Below are 18,560 nucleotides of genomic sequence, written 5' to 3'. Positions count from 1 at the left end.
TGGCTGGGTCGCAGCCCCCTTGCACCCCTTTTGCACGTCCCTTGCACCCCCCCTTGCACCTCTGTTGCAGTCACATTGCAGCTGTGCCCCATCCCCTTGGATACCCCTGCTGCATCCCCCCGCACCCTGGTTGTGCTGCTGTTGCAGTTGCACTGTATCTCCCATTGTATCCGTCGTGTATCCCTGTTGCCTCTCTCCTGCATCCCCCCCTTCTACTCCTGTTGTATCCCCACTGCAGCCACCTCACACACCCCCCCTTACATCCCCGGTGTAACCCCCTTTCACCCTGTCGTATCCTCTTGCATCTCTCCTTGCATCCCTGGCGCACCCCTATTGTATCCCCTTGCATCCCTCCCTGCAGCCCCATCGTAACCCCCCTTGCAGGCCCATCGTATCTCCCCCCCCTCCCATTGCAGCCCCATTGTGTCCCTCTTGCATCCCCCGTTGCACCCCCCTTGCACCCGTGCTGTATCCCCTCCATCCCTCCTTGCATCCTCCCTTGCACCCGTGCTGTATCCCCTCCATCCCTCCTTGCATCCTCCCTTGCACCCGTGCTGTATCCCCTCCATCCCTCCTTGCATCCTCCCTTGCACCCGTGCTGTATCCCCTCCATCCCTCCTTGCACCCCCCCTTGCACCCGTGCTGTATCCCCTCCATCCCCCCTTGCACCCCCCCTTGCACCCCCGCTGTTTCCCCTCCATCCCCCCTCGCAGCCCCCCTTGCACTCCCGCTGTATCCCCTCCATCCCTCCTTGCACCCCCCTTGCACTCCCGCTGTATCCCCTCCATCCCTCCTTGCACCCCCGCTGTTTCCCCTCCATCCCCCCTCGCAGCCCCCCGCATCCCTCCCGCAGCCCCGGCGCAGCCCCCCTCGCCCCCGCGCAGGCCGCGCGCTCGGCTGCGCCCCCGCGGACCCCGCCCGGCAGCGGGGCGGAGGGCGGCGCAGCGGCGCCTCGCTCGGCACCGGGGCGGCGCTGCCCGGCGCTACCCGGAGCGGCTCGGTGAGCGGCGGCGGCGGCGGCGGCGGGGCCGGGGCCGGGGCTGGGGGGCGCGGGCGGGGGCGGCGGGGCCGGGCGGCCCCCGGGGCCCGGGCGGGGCCCATGCGGGGGGGGGGCGGGGGCGGGGGCGCGCGTGACCCGCTCCGGGCGGCGGGGGGGGGAAGGGGGCGGGGGCGGGGGGGAAAGGCCTCCCTGGAATGCAAGGGGAAATTGGGAAGAAATTAAAAACAGGTATAATTATTTTGCATTAAATTTCCAAAAAAGCGGGGGGGGGAGGAGAGGGGAGGGGAGGGGAGCGGCGCTGCTGCTGGGCGCTGCTGTTACTTGGGGGTCCCCGGCATCCCGGTGCAGCGGCCTCCTGCAGGGCGCTGCGGAGCCGCTGGGCCCCGGGGTGCCTGCGTGCACAGCGAGGGCGCCCGAGGGGGGCCAGGCCTGAGCGCGCCGCGATGGCTGCGGCAGCGGGTGGCCGGCACCCTGCACCGCAGCCCTCGCCAGTGCTTTGCCGCCCGTGGAGCTGTGCGGGGGTGCTGAGCCCCGACGCCCTCGTGACATCGGATGCGTGGTCCGTGCTCCCGGCTGTGCCTGCGCGCAGGGACGGGGAGCGCGCTGGGAGAGGCGAGGGCGCGTTAGGAGTTTTTAAGGCAGCATCTGTCGCTGGCGCCGCAGCCTGCGCCGGCTGCGCTTTTGCGCTGCGCTGGGGCCAGGCCGGCTGGCGAGCGGCAGCACCGGCTCGTCCTTGTGCTGCCCGCGCCGCGGGGGCACCGCTGGGCCGGGGGCCGGCGCCAGGCTCGCGTCTGTGAGCCGCGGTGCACGACCGCGAGCGGGGCAGAGATGCGCGTTTTGGGAAGCGGCGCTCCAGGAGTCGGGATCTCGTTTCTGCCGTCTGTAAATAAATAGAGGCGAAAGGGCCCGTTTCCTGCTGCCAGCCCTCCGGAGGCTGCGTTAAGGCTGGTAGCTGACTGGCTGCTGGACAAACGCCTTTAAATATGGACAGATTTTAATTGATAACTATCCTGTAAGTGGCACCTAAAAGATCCCACTGCAAAGCATGCCTCGGAGAAATGGCAGCGCTGGTTGTGTCGCCCGTTAGCGTGGAGATTATTTCTGTGGGTGCTGGCGCTTCTGAGGAGGGGGAGCTCACGTGAGAAACGGGTTACTTGTGTGTTTTTCCTTGTGTTGTTCGCGGTGCGAGTCGGGGTTTCTGGGATCGCTGCGGCTCTGCTGCTGAGGCCCATCAAAGGCTGCTGTTTCTGCAGGGGGATCTTAAAACTGGTTGATGTTTCTGCTTGGTAAACTCTTCAAAAAAGCTGACGTGTGCTTAGGTGTGCTTCTCCACTTTTCCCTCTTCCGAGTTTTCAAATCTGTTGGCCTGTTAGTCGGAAACTGGCTGCTCCAGCCCCGGGGAAGGAGAGGGAAAGGGGAGCGTAGGGAAGTCACCTTGGATTTCAGGGACTCGGTGCCGGCCGGTAACCTTGACACTTGCGTTTTGCCGTGTCTGTTTAAGGAGCACGCGGACGTGATTTCTGCGTTAGGAAAAGGCCTTTCGGGCGCTGCAGAGAGCGGCAGGGCGCGCGGGCTGGCCGCTCGCCGCTGGCGCCCCCGAGCCCCCCGCTCGCTCGGCTGGCGGCCGGTGGCTCTGCCGCTGCGCACCGGTCCCCGTGGCGTGCGGTGCGAGAAAGGCTGCCGCTCGGGAAAGCCTCGCCTTCTGCCTGGGGAACAGTCTGAGCCTGTTGCAGTGTTCGTGGTGGGGTTTTGTTGGTGGTTTTCTTTTTTTTGAGATAAATGCAGTGTTTGTGGTTCCTTACGCTGTGTCGTGTGCTGCTGCTGCTGCTGCTGCGGTGTGTTGTGTGGGGGCTTGCAAAAACTCGGTGTGTGCACCTGAGCTCAGCCCTGCGTCTGCTCCGGCTCCTCTGGTGCGACTGAGCTCGCAAGAGAAGAAACCCCGGCGCGGTGCAGCCCGGCCGAGGTGGCAGTGCTGTCCCCTTGGCTGGCCTGGCGCTGTCGTCCCCTCGCCGTCCCCCGGCAGCCCGCTGCTCTTGGCTCCCCGTCGGCTGCGTGTGACGTGCCGCCCGCTGCGTTTTGTGGCGGGGGAGAAGGGGGAGAGCTGGCCGGGTGAAGCCTTGCGGGAGCTCCTTTCTTCGGAAAGATTTAATTTATGAGGTACTTCGGGAACCTTTGGGGAAAGCAGCAGCGATACGCTGGCTTTGTGTAGCGCCTTTCGCTCCTGCCACGCAAACGTCTCCGGGTGACCGAGCGCCTTCAGCTGATTAACGAGTTGTGAGCTGAAGCCTCGTGGCTGCGCCCAAGGAGCTGCTGCTTGCTTTTATTTGCAAGTGCAGGGTGTCTCTCGTTCTCAGCAAGCGGCCGTGCCTGGCCCTTGGCGGACGCCGCTCGCGCCCGTCCCCGCTCTGCTGCACCCCCTGCACGGCGCCGCGTCTGCCGGGGGCGGGAGACGGCGGAGGCGACAGCGCAAGCCGGGGGTAACCATGGGAATCGGCGGAGGTGCTCCGCGGAAGCGGAAAGCGGGTGCAGCAGCGTGGCAGCTGGAGCGCCTGCGCTCTGCCACCCTGCTCGCCAGTGCCCGCGCAGCATCCCCGGGGCGGGCAGCATCCCCAGGGCAGGCAGCTTCCCCGGCACGTGCAGCATCCCTGCAATATACAGCATCCCCACGGTGTGCAGCATCCCCGGCACGTGCAGCATCCCTGGGGCGTGCAGCATCCCCACGGCAGGCAGCATCCCCGGCACGTGCAGCATCCCTGGGGCAGACAGCATCCCCACGGCGTGCAGCATCCCCGCGGCGCGCAGCATCCCCGCAGGGCCGGGGCGCTCCGGGGGTGCCGGGCTGGGCGGGCGCGCAGCCCCCGGGCAGCACGCGGTGCGCGAGAGCGGCCAGGCCCCGCGAGACGGTGCGGAGGCAGTGCGCAGGAGTTCCCGGCAGCGGTGGCATCGCCGCCTGCCTCTCCAAGAGCCCGTCAGGCTTTGCCAGCCCCGGCGCGCCTGCAGCGGGGTGCCCTGATCCTCCCACGGCTTTCTTCAGCTGGACCAAAGCCGCTACCACATTCAGCCCAGCGTCTTTCTGCCTCTGTAGTAATTTCGTGGGACTGCGCCACATTGCAGCCCAATTTATAGAAGGGCTTTGGAGCACTGACCATCTCTGGAGAAAGGAATTTAAGGCAGACAGGAAGGGAATGGGAAGGAGCTTAGTTAACACGCTTTTTTAATAACTGTAATCATTTTAAGCACAATTCTGATCCCCATTTCCTTGGCTCCTGCTCCCTTGTTTCAGTTCAGGCCCTGCTGTGAATTTTCCTGAGGCACGGGCATGAGGACATGGTGCATTTTAAGTGGATGAGTGCTATCTCCTTGGAGAGCTTTTGTGTGCTCGGCTTGCTTTCACTTTGTCTGGGATGTCAGCTTGCACTTTGTTCCTACTTGGAAGAAGCGCCCTAATTTTGCTTTATTGCCTAAATGCCTATAAATAGGGGAAGGGTTGGTCAGAGGGTAAATGTGATGTGTCTTGAAGGGAAGCTGGTGGCTTAAATATCCCAAACGTGTCATCTCTCTCGGCTATAGCACGTGAAAGGAGAAAAAGCAGGAGTTTAATTTTGCCTTTTTTCTGTTCCAGTGATTTTTTCAGAGCACCATTGCTGCCCATAGCGAGCAGGACCCGCACCGAGAGGAAGAGGGATCTCGGCGAGGTGAGCTGTGCTTCTGAAAGGCTTTCTCCTTGCTGCTTTAGTTTCCAAGTGAAGGAGGCAGAGCTATCCCTCTTTGCTTAAAGGAGAAGGCGAATTCGGGGCTTTGCCTTTGGACTGACGGGGCACTGACAGAGATAAGATGATCCAAAAACTCATGGAAACTTTTAGAAAGAAGTGGGGGGTGAGGGGAGGGGGTCTGTGTTTTTCCCCTATTTTGTCCTGGCTACAACCTTCCTTTTGTTACAGGTCCAAAATGTTGATGTCTATTTTCTGTGATTATTTTTTACTCATTTTAGAGAGACAGCAAAAAGCAGAAGTGCTCTCAGGTACGGTACTGTGCCGTGCAAGCCTGCTTTCGAATACGAGGTTTATTTGTTGCACCAATTATTTGTTTATGAACAACCTGCACAGAGAAGGAAGATCTTTCTCCAGAATGTTAATTAAATAAATTGTAGTATGTTTTTGAGGCTGAAAGAAGTAAATGATATTTGGTTTTCTTAAGGAGGTGTCTAGTGTGAGCATTTACAATGTTCCTCAAATTCCAATTATTCTTTTTTTCCCTGGCGAGAGAGGGAAAACCTAGTTGTTGGTTTTTCCTGTAGCTTTAGAGTTGCTGTAAACTTTCCATCTTGGTCATATGTAATGTGTGTGTTTTAATATGATCCAGTATTAGAGCATCAGGCTGGGACAGGATATGAGCAGGGTCTGTGGTGATTTGGTTTCTGCTTCACAGCGTCATCTATTAGGATGGCTCCGATGCAGCAGGAGCAGGTCTGCCTGTATTGATGTTGAGAAGTTTGGTGGTGATGTCGGGGGGAGAGAGGGGTGGTGGGAGCCCAGGCGCTGGAGATGTTTCGTTCTGTGAATGGGTTTGAGAGAAGAGTTAGCGTTGAGGAAACGGGTGCGGCGTAAGCTGGTTCACGTCGGGAATTGAAGGATACGTGCGTGTGATGGGGTTTGGTCTCTTGATGAAGAAAGCGCGTCCCTGCTCTCCGGGGCCGGGGGAGTTTAGCCGTGAGCGGGGCGCTGCGGGGAAGCCGGCGCTTGCAGAGCGCTGCGAGCCGTCCTTGCGCGTGCGATAGCGTTAGGAGGCTTCGTGCGAAGGACGCCGGGGAGCTGAGCCGGGACGCGCGTGCTCCGACAGCAGCAGAAGCCCTGCAGCGCAGGCGTGAGGCCTGGGAGGGGCCGGCGCGGGCTGGGGCTGGGGGCGACCGGCTCTCGGATAAGGGCTCGCAGCCAAAGACGGCTCTGCCGGGCTTCTCGCTCCGTGTTCCCCGCGGCCCTTCCCGGAGCGGCGACGAGCGGGCGCCCGGGGCCGGCAGCAGCGAGCCGGTGCTGGGCTCGAGCGGCGGATTCGAGGTCGGTCGTCGTGTGCCGGGGGCTTGGGATTGGGGCCGGGCGAGGGGAGGCCGCTGGCGACGCATCCACCGCTGCCAAAAGCGACGCGGAGCCTTTGCGAAAGCAGCCGCGAAAGGGCGCGTGCGCGTGCGAGGCGGGAGAGAGCCCGCGTCTGACCTCCGATCCTTCCCGACGTGTGCGCAGGTGGGGCCGGGCCCCGGGCAGCGCCATGGACCTCGACGTGCTCAACATGTTCGCGATAGCCGGGGGCACCCTGGCCATCCCCCTCCTGGCCTTCGTGGCCTCCTTCCTGCTGTGGCCCTCAGCGCTGATCAGGATCTACTACTGGTGAGTTAATTAGCGCCGGCGCCGTGATCGAGGCGCCGGGGTGCGGAGCGTGGTGCCCCCCGCGTTGGGCTGCTGCCCGCGGGGCCGTTGTCTGCCAGCAGCAGCAGCAGCAGCAGCAGCCCGGAGCAAAACCGCTGCGGGGAGAGAGACGACCCGAAGGGCTGGGAAAGCTGGAAGCGGGAGGGAGGGCGGCAGGTGCCGGGGAGGCGGCGCAGGCGCTCGTGGCCGCTCCGCGCGTCTCTGGGCTGCCCTTCGCCAGGGCAGGGGCTCTCGCCGGGGAAAGCGGTGCTGCTTCTGGCCGCGACTCCTGCGGCCCCAGCCGCGCAGAGCCCGACCTCGGCGGTGCCGGGGCGTCCCGTGCGGGCATCATCCTGCAAGGGCCAGCGGATGGTGCAAAAGCCTGCTGCAGGGCTGCGAGAGCTGCTGCTGAGCTGCTGCTTCGCCCTGTTTCTGCTTCGCGAAGGAAGGAGGCGAGGCGTCTTCTTGCACCGTCTGCTGCGGCTGTTCCAGCTCCCTTAGCGCCTGCGAAAGGGTGAAACCAGACAGGGCCTAGATGCAAAGGCCTCGTGCTTTAACCTGCGATAACTTTTAGGTAGATCAAACAAATAAAAAGAGGAACTAATGTAAAACTGAATCTCTAATACTAAGGCAGACTTTTTTGAAGGCACTTATCTATGAATCTGTCCTGTGTTGAAAGATTTAAAAGAGGTAAATAATCAAGTCCCATTTTCAGAAGTGATTTAAGCATCCGTGAGTCCGTGAGATCTACTCACTGGAGGTGAAATGCAGGTTCTTTAAGTGCTTCTGACGGTGGGACTTGGCTCTCTGAGTTCCTTAAGCCCTGCAGGATAACCGGAGAGTACTTTAAAGATGTGCCACAGCTTCATGACTTCTTGTCTAATGAGCTGCTTTGTTTGACTGCAGTTCTGACTCTTGTCAGACATTTCCAGGAGTGATTCAAGCTCGCAGACTCTTTGGTGTAGTTGTTCCGCTCTCAACCTCCCAAAATATGTTAGCCATTGCCTCAAATATTTGTTAGTACTTTTTTTTTAAATATAGCAAAGAAATGGGAGTTGTGACTGTGATGCATCAAACCCAAATTCCTAATACTGTCCAGCTGTCAACTTGAAGGATATTTTTGCCAGCTAGTGCATACAGTACCCATTAACCCCACCTGCCTGCTGGCATCCATTCAATTGAATGTTGCTTTTTAAAAGTAGCATTGACCTTCTGAAACATTAAGAATCATGTAAAAGAAAAAATACTCTGGCCAATTTTTAAAAATGAATCGAATCCTATTGTTTTTGCTTTATGTGCATGTTTCACTGTAGCTCTAAATCATACAATTTCAAAGCTTTTAATGAAAATTTTTGTTATATTTTTAATTTCTCTCTACAGTATAATGAAGAACTTCACTATGTAGAGCCGTGTCTGAATGGAACATTAGTTCAAGCAGACAGGGCCAACAAAGAGGTAAGGAATGGAAGTAACAAAACAGAAGAGAACTAGGATGCAATGCAGAACAGGGTACTGTAAAGGTCTTTCCTTAATAAAATGAATTCCATTATTAGAATTTATTAAATTAATTGTTCTCCTTATGCCATTTCAAAGGTGTCTTATGTGACTCAGCAGGAAGAAGACGACACATCCGCCTAGTTAATTTGATTGAATAAACTTAATGAAAAGAAACAGAAATCACTGCAAATATACTGTTAATAAAATTTAGTAATTGTTTTTCAAAGTTCAATACTTTAGTTGCTTTAAATTAAACTATCGTTCTGTTAACAAAAATTACACAGGAAGAGATAGTATTCTGAAGTATCACTAACCCTGAAGTTGAGACAAAATCTTGAAACAAATGAAAATAGATATAATACATGTGAACCAGAAACTTCGCCATTCCAAACTAGTGTGTCAAAATAATAATGCATTTTCTGAAGAAAGTTCTTTAAGAGCGTACAAATGAGTTAAATGCTGTGGTCATTGTTCAGAAAAAAATTACACTTATTTAATTGAAAAGTTGATTTGAAGGCAGCCTGCAGTATGAATCCAAAAACCTGGCATATATCCCATAATATTAAAAGAAGGTTCCAAAATGAAAACTCGGCTTTTCTGTTGTAAGATTTCATGTGATTCCTTGTGATGCTGGAAGATGAACTGAAAATTAAGAAGTGACCAGAGAAAAAAGAAACCCCTGAAAAAAATCAGCTCATGATGTTGTTAAGCACCGAATTTCTCTCTGCCTCTGCTGAACGATGTTTTGTTTCTTGTAGATTGAAAACCTGTTCAAATAAGCTACGTTTGTTATTACAGCATTTTTCCCTGGTCAAGCTTCCTCTCTTCTTCAAAGTGGCTTATCCATTTATGCTGGGTCTTGCTTATGGCAGGAGAGGGCAGCAATCTTGCCTCTTCCTCTAAATACTTCTCTCTATTTTCTAAACTAAAAGCAAATCAGAAGGGTTTCAGCTCAGCGTTGCGTTGTGCTGCTTGAGATTTTGCGTGGTAGTTCATTTTTGTGAAAGAAGCCAATGAGACCTTACAGGAAGCGGCAAACAGTTCTGAAAACATATTTGTAAGTGTGTTTAGGTCAGGCCTTCACATGAATGCCAAGACAAAACTAATTTTATCTGGTTATGCTGTACTTCACTCTGTACTGTTAGATGAGTTCTTTGCATTTCACCTTCATGTCCCTCATCTACAGGACTTATTCTTCATGGATCGCTTGTTTAGTGTACTTGATGTTCTCCCCTGTTGATTTTAGAATATCTAAAAGGCATTTAGTTAGTATGTGGAGTGATACAAATTGTTCCTAATCATTTACTGTTGAAGACCCTTATTTGTGAACTGTGATGCAGTTTCCAGAATGAACACTTTCTTGTGGGTGCATCTAATGAGCCGTATGAAAGCTGTGCAAGTTCAAGACTTCAAGCTAAAGATTCAAAGATATTGCCCAGCTGTACTGTTTGGAAATAATCCTACTGTTAAACTTTCCATCACTCTGCAGCGGATCAAAATGGAGTTTACCCTGTACCCATATGTTACTTAACATCAGATTCGATTTAATTTAATTGATCAAAAAGTTTTTATGCCACCCAGATGATGCTCAGGTTTTATGAACGGTACTTAATTATTCAAAATAGCTAAGTACAATTTCATATTTCATTCTTCAGAGTATGCTTCAACGTAATTTCTGTTTGTCTGAATTCCATGTTTTAAAATCTGGAATCAGTTTGTGCTTTATTGTGCCTTGAAGAAGACATTTAAGGTTTTGGAGGATAACTAAATATGACCTTTTTCCAGTTAAAGTCATGCTGGTAAGCTAGTTACTCTTTCCCTGAGAGGCCAGAACTAGAGAATAAACTTGAGATATGCAGCATGTCATACTTCTGTGTGTTTTCTTACGCACTATGACTTTGTCAATCAACTTAATTTGTTTCTTAGTTCCTGTGAAGAGTCTAACTGCATGTTTTTATGATTGTCCTACTTTGTGTAACAAACAGGTCATTTGCCTAAATACTGGCAGGCACAAAAGTACCATCGTCCAGAGAAGAGCCCAGGACACAAGGTAAAGGGAGTCAAGTAGGTGGACAACCATTTACTTCTAAAGGAGTAATTCAGTTATCATGCTAATGAATTCACAGTTACCAATTTGGTTTCTGGTTTATTTGACATTGTTATAAGACCTGATACCTGTGTGTTTTGAATATACCCGCACAGCAGAATTACATGAGGCCTCATCCAAAAGCTCACTGAAATTCCTGGAAAAACTGTTGTTGACTTTTGTTTCTTTTGGTGAGGTCCATAGAAAAAAGATGTCTTCAAATGTTGTTAGTATGCTGGTCAAAATATAAAGCTATCAAAATATTTAGCTGTTTTGGAACTACTGCTCAGAATTCAGTCATTTGGGCTGATACTTTCATTTTCTGTAGGTCCCACAGACTTATTGGGCTTCTTGTGTCTTTTTTTTCTGTACAATTGATGAGTGTCCGTTCCAATGTCAGATGAAAGTAGATGAAATTAAGTTTTCTCAACCAGTCTTGCAAAATAAATAACCTTTTGCATGTTCATTGCACATGAGAGCTGTTCCTTTTGTTTATTAAATGATAAAAAAGAAACAAGGAAAATACCACAACAAACACTGTAATATGTGTTTTTTCCAGCAGCTCTTAGTTTATCATCATGAGTCACTGTATTGACAAAGCAGGGTAGGTGGTAGACTGGCAGTATTTTATAATATATCCATATATGCTGCTGTTTCAGTTTATATGCCTGATTTTTTGGAAACCTGACATAAGCCTGAAGAAGTAACTATATACTCTTTGCAGAAATTTATATTCTTAATCTTTTAATATCAAATATTCTTGGAGAGCTGGCAGGGATACGTTCATTAGAAACGGGGATCGATTCACCCTCGCTCTGCAGTCAAACCTATGGCTCTGGAAAGAAGAACTGTTTTAGAGACTATGGCTTCTCTCTCTCGCACTGATCTACCTTTCTCTCAGTGTAAAGTTATGTCTCAGGGACTTAATTCCTGTCTCACTAATTAAATTCAGTAAACCTCCCTGTAACTAAACTGAATTGACTCTTATGCATTAGTAAGGAAAGTTGAAAAAGCATTTTTGCTTTCCATTTTTACTTTTAATGAAGATGTAATATAGGCATATTCTGACTAGAGCTTTTTTCATGTCATGAGTGTAGAAGTTAAATTTCCCTTTTTGCCTAACATTTTGTAGGACATCTATTTTTTAACTTCACCAGCCTTATTAGATCCCTTTTCTTAAAAATCACGCGTCTTAAGAATATATGCATGCTAAGCTCAACTGGATTTTAAGAATACAGAGAAGCTAATCATAATCGATGAGCTAACAGAAAATAGAAGAAAGAGCTATGCCAGCTGACATTTTTAGAAACTTTATTAGTTGTCACTCACATTTACCAGGGTCCTCTTGGAAAGCAAGGTCACCAAAATCACAAATACAATGGGATAAAATCCTGTTCTTTTTTCATTTTTTTTTCTGATCTCTTTCACTCTCCTTCTTTTCCCTTCTGTCAACTGAGCAAATATTTGTGAAAATTTTTTAAAGCCTCTCCCTAAATATAGTCATTCCTTTTGGAAAAAACATTAGTCTGCTGGGTAGAAAAAAAAAAAAAATCTCATCTAAGACAAGCAGAAAACTGTCTTTCTGTTGAAGGATGCACCTTGCAAATGAGACCTCAAAAGAAAATATTCTCCAACGGGTTTAACTTGAAAAGTGTGGCTGTCTTTATACCATCCATATACATGGATTAGCTAATGGTTCCAATTCCTTTCTATTTCTCTTGAAGCATAATATTGATTGTTTTTTCCAGGCATAAAATCTACTGCATAAGATGAAAAGATGAGGACAAATATCTTCGTCCACCCGCTGCCCACATGTTCCCCCAGACAGTGTGGAACTAACTCCTTCATGCAGAGCATGCCAAAAATGACAGTGGGAAAAGCTGCGTGAAGTAATGAGCACTCCAGCTTTTCTGAGCAGAAGATATTGAAAGTTTCATTGTGGGTACAGAATATAGTCTTAGAAACTAGATATGCAACAGTAAATATCAAGCAAGCTCAGCACAAAACATGTCCTAGACTAGCCCTCCAAATCTGTGTAAATTGAAAAAATATTGCAGACAGTGATCAAGAAAACCTGACAGCCAGGATTTTCTTTTTTTATTTTAAATCTGTGAGGCAGCTGCTGTTATAATGATGACTATGGTATAAAAATCTCATTACATAAACAGATAGCTGTGAGAATAAAGGGAACTCGCATACTATGTACTGAATCTGTACTATGGTGAAGGAGAGGCTTTGATTTGTAAGGCTGTGAAGGATCATGCTTCCATGTATGCTCAGATCTGCTCAAGCTGGAGTAGTGCCTGTTTCTATTTATACTATAAAAGGGAAGATAGTAGCTTCAAGCATTTTTGCATATATACTTCAGGAATTCACAGCCTAAAAGCTTTTCTATTACAGACAGGCATATTGACAAAGTCCCTGAAAACTGCTTTTAAGCAGTCTAGTCCAGAGAAAAGGCAACTTAATCTCTCTTGAAAAGAATACTACTAAATATTTTCTACTTCGCCTACAGTATGTGACCTTTATGTGTCATAAATCTGTTCTTGTGAACTGCAGGTTAGCTAAGGATTGTCTCACATACAATTAAGAAAAAAAAAAGAAAGAAAAAAGCTTTCTCTCCCAAGTAGTCTGTTGAGATTCTGGTTGAGTTTTCAGAATGGTTCAGGGGGTACGCTAGTTAAACTCAGTTAATTTTGTCTTGCAGTTACCTGCATTTCAGTTTCAGTATTTGCCTAGATTGTTAAGACCTGAAGATGTTGATGCTGATGTCTTTGAAAAGCTCATTTTAAATCCACTTCCAACTTCTCTCCAACCACTGCTTTCTGCAGTGTTCATTAGTTGCTGAAAGAATATAGAAGTGCTTGGTACAGTAGTCAGGCACCTACCATATCATGCGACAACTGCAGTTATCTCTTTTGGCAACAAATGTGATCTTTGCAGTGATTACCTTTAAAAAAATCATAGCCAATTAAATAAAACTCTGTGACATCTCAAAGACTGTTAATCACAGCCAAATGCTGTAAATGTCAGGATGCACTGAAATTTTTGCTGCTAACTGATGAAGCACTGAGTTAATTGTAGTTCATCATAAGGCCCTTGTCATTGTTATTATTCTGGAAAACACTTTCATCACTCTTGCTATTCAATAAAAATAAAGTTGTAGACAAATATGAGAAGATATTCCTCATCAAAGCATTTGAATTTAATCCCATTCTTCAAAATATTCAAACAACCGATAACCACATAGAATAATAGAGATGCATACAAAGTAATGTTTTAAAATAAATATATGGCAGCATTCCAACTCTCTTGCCTTTTTTAATATACCTTGCTGATGGGCGAGTGAAGAGTTAACAGGACTGAAGTTTGTCAATTGATATGCAGAAGAACTGAGAGCACAAGAGCTGATGTGCACAAAGCTGTTGAACAGAGGACTTAACAGGACTAAAGTCGTCTTCCAACCGATATGCGCAAGGACTGATACGTGCAAGGCTGCGGAATGGCAGCATTAACAAGACTGAAGAAGTCTGCCACCTGGAATCTGCACGGACCCCCGGGGAGGGAAGAAGCAATACGGAGGTGTTGTGGTCTTGCCTCGCTAGCAGGGTCCTCCCAGCAGACAAACAGACAGTCCTGTGATTGCGAAACTTGCTAAAAGTCAGCAAAAGCAGTGTTTGCCCAGAGCCCCAGCCGTATAAAAAGAGACTTGGCAGCTAGGAGAGTTTGAGCAGGGACGGGAACGTGACCTGACCATCCTCTCCGGCTGGACCGTGAGTATTCCCCCCCTCCCCTTTTCCTGGGAGTTCCTCGAGGTTGAGAGCCCTCTCACTAGGAGAGTGAACAAGAAAGCTTTCAAGTAGGGATAAGCAGTCCTTCCAATTAATAACGCAGTAATCGACGGTTTCAGGTTATCCTTTCTAAATTAGTAACTGATGGTTTTGTGTCATCCTTCCTAAATTAGTAATCGCATTATTTTAATGGATGTTACTAATCCAAGAACTTGTGTGAGGAAATAAACATCTTTTTTATTATTATTATATTACTGTCTCAGTCGTTGCTATCGAACCTTCATAGCATGACAGCGTGACAGTTTCCTCTTTCAAAATGCGCTGTCCATAGGAAGAGCATATCCCTTGACAAAGTAGCTTCATCTTTGAGGAACTGTTGGATCTAAGATCCTAGTAATGAAGGAATCCCATCTTAATCATTCTGGGTCTGGGTAATACTGGAAAAACTGACATGGCTGAAGAATTTTTGTTTAAGGGTAGACTGTCTTGCAGTTACCAGAGGTAAGAGCTTTCACAAAGGCAGTGAGCAGAATATAGCTAATTTGCTGTAAATCCCCATTGGTTTCCCTCTAAGGAACATGCTCCTGTAGCCAGTGTACATTAGCTGAGATTCAAAAGCAACCTGATCTAGAAGAGTGCTGCAGAGGATGTAGATGGTTGTTGAATGATGTTTGTGGATGAGATGACACAGATGTAGAAAAGAAAAATGAAAGTGCTGAAACGCACCATCCACTCTTTCCTACTGTAGACGTGTCTATAAAGATGAGCTTTTAGCCATTAAGAACTGTTTCTAGAAAAAGGTCTTTAGCGTTATGGGAAGAACAGTGAAGAAGAAGTGAGGGCAACTAGACTGAAGAACCCTTAAAGTCAGCAGTTGCTGGCCCAAATGAAACTAGAATACTGCCAATAAATTTAGCTAAACTAATCGAGAGGCAGTCAGAGAGCCTGAAAGGTAATTCAGCTTTCAATTTAGATCTTTTTTTCTCAAATGGGATCACCGTTTCTCTGGACACTGTTCGGTGCAGGTAGGCTGATGAGGTGGGAGAAGATAATGAGAAAATGATCACTTGGGCTTCCTCATTATGAGGAGATGGATGGTAGGATGAAAACTTGTCTGACCTCAGCCTTGCTAATGGATCAGAAAATGAAATGGGAAGAGAACAAAAGCAAATTGTTCAGCTATTAGAATCTCTCCAAGCATTAGCTGAACATACAGAAAAAAACAGTTGCGCTCAAATCACAGGTCATTTGTCTTTTCACAATTTTATTTTAATGTTTTGTACAGAATAATTAAAAACCAGATAATTTGCCATCTTTTTATTTTGTTGCTAAAAGATGGTTCACCTGTGTTAAGTTTGCTGAATATAGAAAGTATTCCAAACAAGAACTTACTGTGGAATAAGAGCAGATGGAGCAAGATGGATTTAAATTTAACGCACCAATTGCAGAATTAAAAAATCAAAGCTTAGTTTATGGCTCAGTCCAACTGACTTGCTCTTTGACCATGAGGAAATCACATCTCTCTGTGCAGTGATGAAACTTTCTTTCTGTACTCCAGTGGATATGTTGATTGCTGTGTGAATACTTGTGCTTTGGTTCTGCAGCTTGGATTACTTATGTGTATGCATTCTGAGTAATAGAAGAGTCTGAAAATATATAGATATTAACTTGGTTCTCCCCGATAAAAATTTTATGAAAAATAACACCTAGACCGTAATCCTCCGTTGAACAATCACACGTCTCTCTATCAGTGCTGTACCTTCTGTACTTTGCAAAGAAGATGGTCAGTGGTTCATTTCCTCTTCTGTCCTTTCAAAATATTATATTTTAAAACAAAGCAAACCCTGTGTAGTTACATCAATACATACCATCTCTCCAAAATGGGAAAAGCATGGATTCTGTATGTTCTTTACATGCACTTTTAATTTGGGGAGCTGCTATATTTAAATGTTTCTTCTTATTTTTCAAGCTGGTAGAATTTAGATATATAATGAATCCTTCTGCTGTTAGACAATCCACATCACATCTCAGTAGGAGCAAAGTAATGATGATAAAATGTTTTCAAGCTGAGACTTTCTGCTACTTCTCTGTGTGGTAGAGATTCTATAAGATCTGTGTCTATCTAATAGGATCCTCTCTATCTTCATCGAACAGGAATGTGTTGTACTTAAACTAATGTTTCCTTTCACAGTTCAGTCACACAGGACAAGGACGTATTTGCAGCCAAGCCATAATGCTGATTACTGATGGAGCTGTGGACACATATGATACAATATTTGCAAAGTATAATTGGCCAGACAGAAAAGTAAGTACATTTTTGCTTTATTTGCTGGAAAATCCAAAGCTTCTCATCCATTATAAAGTGTCTACCTAATGGAAAATCTTCCTAATGATTAAAAACTATTTTGGATAACTGGATGTTTCTCTAATGACAAAAATGATGCTTATGTGGTATTGCTTGAGGGTAGATATGGCCTTTTACTGTAGTAATGAACTTTTGGGGATAAGAAGATATGAAGGAAATCTTTCCCTCCAGGGTTTGTTCTTGACCATTACATAATGTTTCCCCAATGAGACATCATTAAATATGCAAAATTTTCCTTTTCTTACTCCCCAAATGTTCATTAATAATTCCGTGCTTTTTGAAGCTAAAGAGGGTGGGTACTACGGATCATGACACGTAAATTGTTTACTACGACTACAGAAGGCGCAGATGTAGTACTTTGGTGTATTTGTTTATTTCTATTCATTTGGCAATTAGCCAGATGGAAATTTAGGGCTTTATAAAATGTATTTGTCAATTGAAATTGCTTACCAAATATTTCTGGAAACAAGAACATATTTGTAGTGTAGCTTGTTTTCCAGCTGTTTAAATATTCAAAATGTAATCTGTTTTTATTAGATGGGTCATATGTTATGTTTTTACTTCCTAAGTATAGGAGTGCAATTCTTTAATACGTCTTGTATCAGCTGGCTGTGCTCATAGAAATGCCTGATACTAACAGAGTCTCAACATTCTGTTTGTCAACTGTAGTTTGGGGAAAAAAGTAGGAGAAGGTCTCCTTTCAGGTTTGCTCCCAAGAAGTAAGTAGTACCACCAATTATGTCTTCTTAAAAAACACCATGCTACTTCCTCTCACTTGGAAGATTCCAGGAAGTCCTTCATGGAAAATTCCTGGAAGCTTAATCTAGTAAATCCTGCTAAAACGCTAATTTAATATCTAGTAACCAAAATACAGTGAGATAAGGGATATTATCAGAACTCACAGGCCTGTCATGTTCTCTGCTGAAAAGCATTTTAGTCAGTAGTTGAAAATGAATAAGCTTGGAACAGAAGATAACTACTTAAAGACTATTTACCATATTTTGATATTTTAAATTTAGCAAGACTGTTCTCAGTAAGCTGCGACACTGAAGGGGAAAACATTCTAGTAAATTCTTTAATACAAATGGTTGAGAAACACTTTAAAACACTAGCGATTTGGCAGTGCTTCCATGAAGCCTCATGATCCCTTCTCTCCACTGGTTAAAATGATCAAGTGCCCGGATATTTTGCAGTGTGGGTCTTTTTCTCTCTCTCTTTTCCCCATTGCATTTATGCTACTCTCAAGTTCTAGACTTCTGTAAAGCCTGTTTCCCCCTTGCTTTGGAGCACCTCAAAAGCACTTCTTCCATGACCATGATTCAGGGAAGAGTTTAAAATGCCATTGAGACTAAGGGACAGTAGGAATGTGATTAAAGTATAGAAGCAAATATTTTTGTGAACTTGCAAATTGTGAAATTTGTGGGCTCTGGGGCGAGTTCATTTTGTATGGGAGAGAAATACCTTTTCTCTGTCTTCTTCTTTCTGCTTGTGAACCAGTTCAACAAGGCAGAGATCTAAGCTAGTTTCTGTCAGTTGGAAGAATTCTTGTAGGAGGGTGAATGTAAAGAATACTGCAATAGAATCTTTATTTCTACCTCTAAATGACTGTGATGTCAAGTAATCCAGAAATTATTACCTCAAGATTTGCTGGATTTAGATTATTTCCGTATAGTATTCTGTTTTAGGAGACAATAATAACCACACGGTGACTCTTGAGCTATGTGGCACTTTAATACCTACTTTTACAGGATCAATACTTACAGTACATTTAATTATATACAGTATCTTCTGTTCAATGAGTTAATAAAAACCACCAGTGATCTGTTGGCTTCAACTGCTGTCTATGAAATGCGAGTCTGCATTTAGATTCTGCAGTAGATTCTGCAGTTTCCTTACCCTTCTTCAGCAAAGGAGGATGAAAAACATGACACGTTTTCACTTGCTTTGTCTAATCAGCTGGATGCTGCGATAAGAAGCTCCAGGGAAATGGGTAGCTGCACTGTGGCATCACACTGGTGACAAATGCCCTGCCCTGTGTTACAAAGCATTTTGCAGATTTTTAACCAAGTCTCTGTGGTTTAGGAACCTGCTGATGTTGGTGACATGGAACAGCAAACTGAATGCACTGACGACATTATTGTCTGGATGTTATTAAATTGATGTTATCGCCTCTCCTCGCCTCGCCGCGCCTCGCCTCGCCTCTCCTCGTGTCGCCACTCCTCGCCTCGCCGCGCCTCGCCTCGCCTCTCCTCGTATTGCCTCGGCTTGCATCGCCTCGGCTCGCATCACCTCAGCTCGCATCACCTCGCCTCTCCTCTCCACTCCTCTCGTCTAGTCTCGTCTTCTCTCCTCTCGTCTTTTCTCCTCTCGTCTCCTCTCGTCTCATCTTCTCTCTCATCTCTCGTCTCGTCTTCTCTCTCGT

At 47.0% G+C, this 18,560-nt stretch overlaps 2 long non-coding RNA genes across 7 annotated transcripts in view; both read left to right on the top strand.

Annotated features, from left to right (window-relative positions):
- Window positions 1-16,064, top strand: part of LOC136993231 (uncharacterized) — a 67,343-nt gene extending 51,279 nt beyond the window's left edge. For 3 of the 5 annotated variants that reach the window (XR_010885452.1, XR_010885448.1, XR_010885451.1), the window contains exons 6-7: window positions 9,882-9,946; window positions 11,731-13,990. This is a non-coding gene — a long non-coding RNA (uncharacterized lncRNA). Of the gene's footprint in view, window positions 1-9,881; window positions 9,961-11,730; window positions 13,991-15,964 lie in introns of those variants that run through there. The other 2 variants (XR_010885450.1, XR_010885449.1) reach the window with 2 other exon arrangements.
- On the top strand, window positions 916-7,860 carry LOC136993188 (uncharacterized). 2 transcript variants are annotated; one of them, XR_010885421.1, is made up of 4 exons: window positions 916-1,000; window positions 4,623-4,695; window positions 6,238-6,381; window positions 7,780-7,860. It is a non-coding gene; the product is annotated as an uncharacterized lncRNA (long non-coding RNA). The 2 variants fall into 2 exon arrangements; XR_010885422.1 differs by lacking the exon at window positions 916-1,000 and adding an exon at window positions 1,178-1,228.
- Window positions 16,065-18,560: the final 2,496 nt, after the last annotated feature.

The sequence above is a fragment of the Apteryx mantelli genome, chromosome 12, assembly GCF_036417845.1.
Source record: "Apteryx mantelli isolate bAptMan1 chromosome 12, bAptMan1.hap1, whole genome shotgun sequence".
Classification (NCBI taxonomy): domain Eukaryota; kingdom Metazoa; phylum Chordata; class Aves; order Apterygiformes; family Apterygidae; genus Apteryx; species Apteryx mantelli.
Note: the sequence above shows the minus strand (reverse complement) of the source record. Positions and strands in the feature narration are given on the sequence as shown.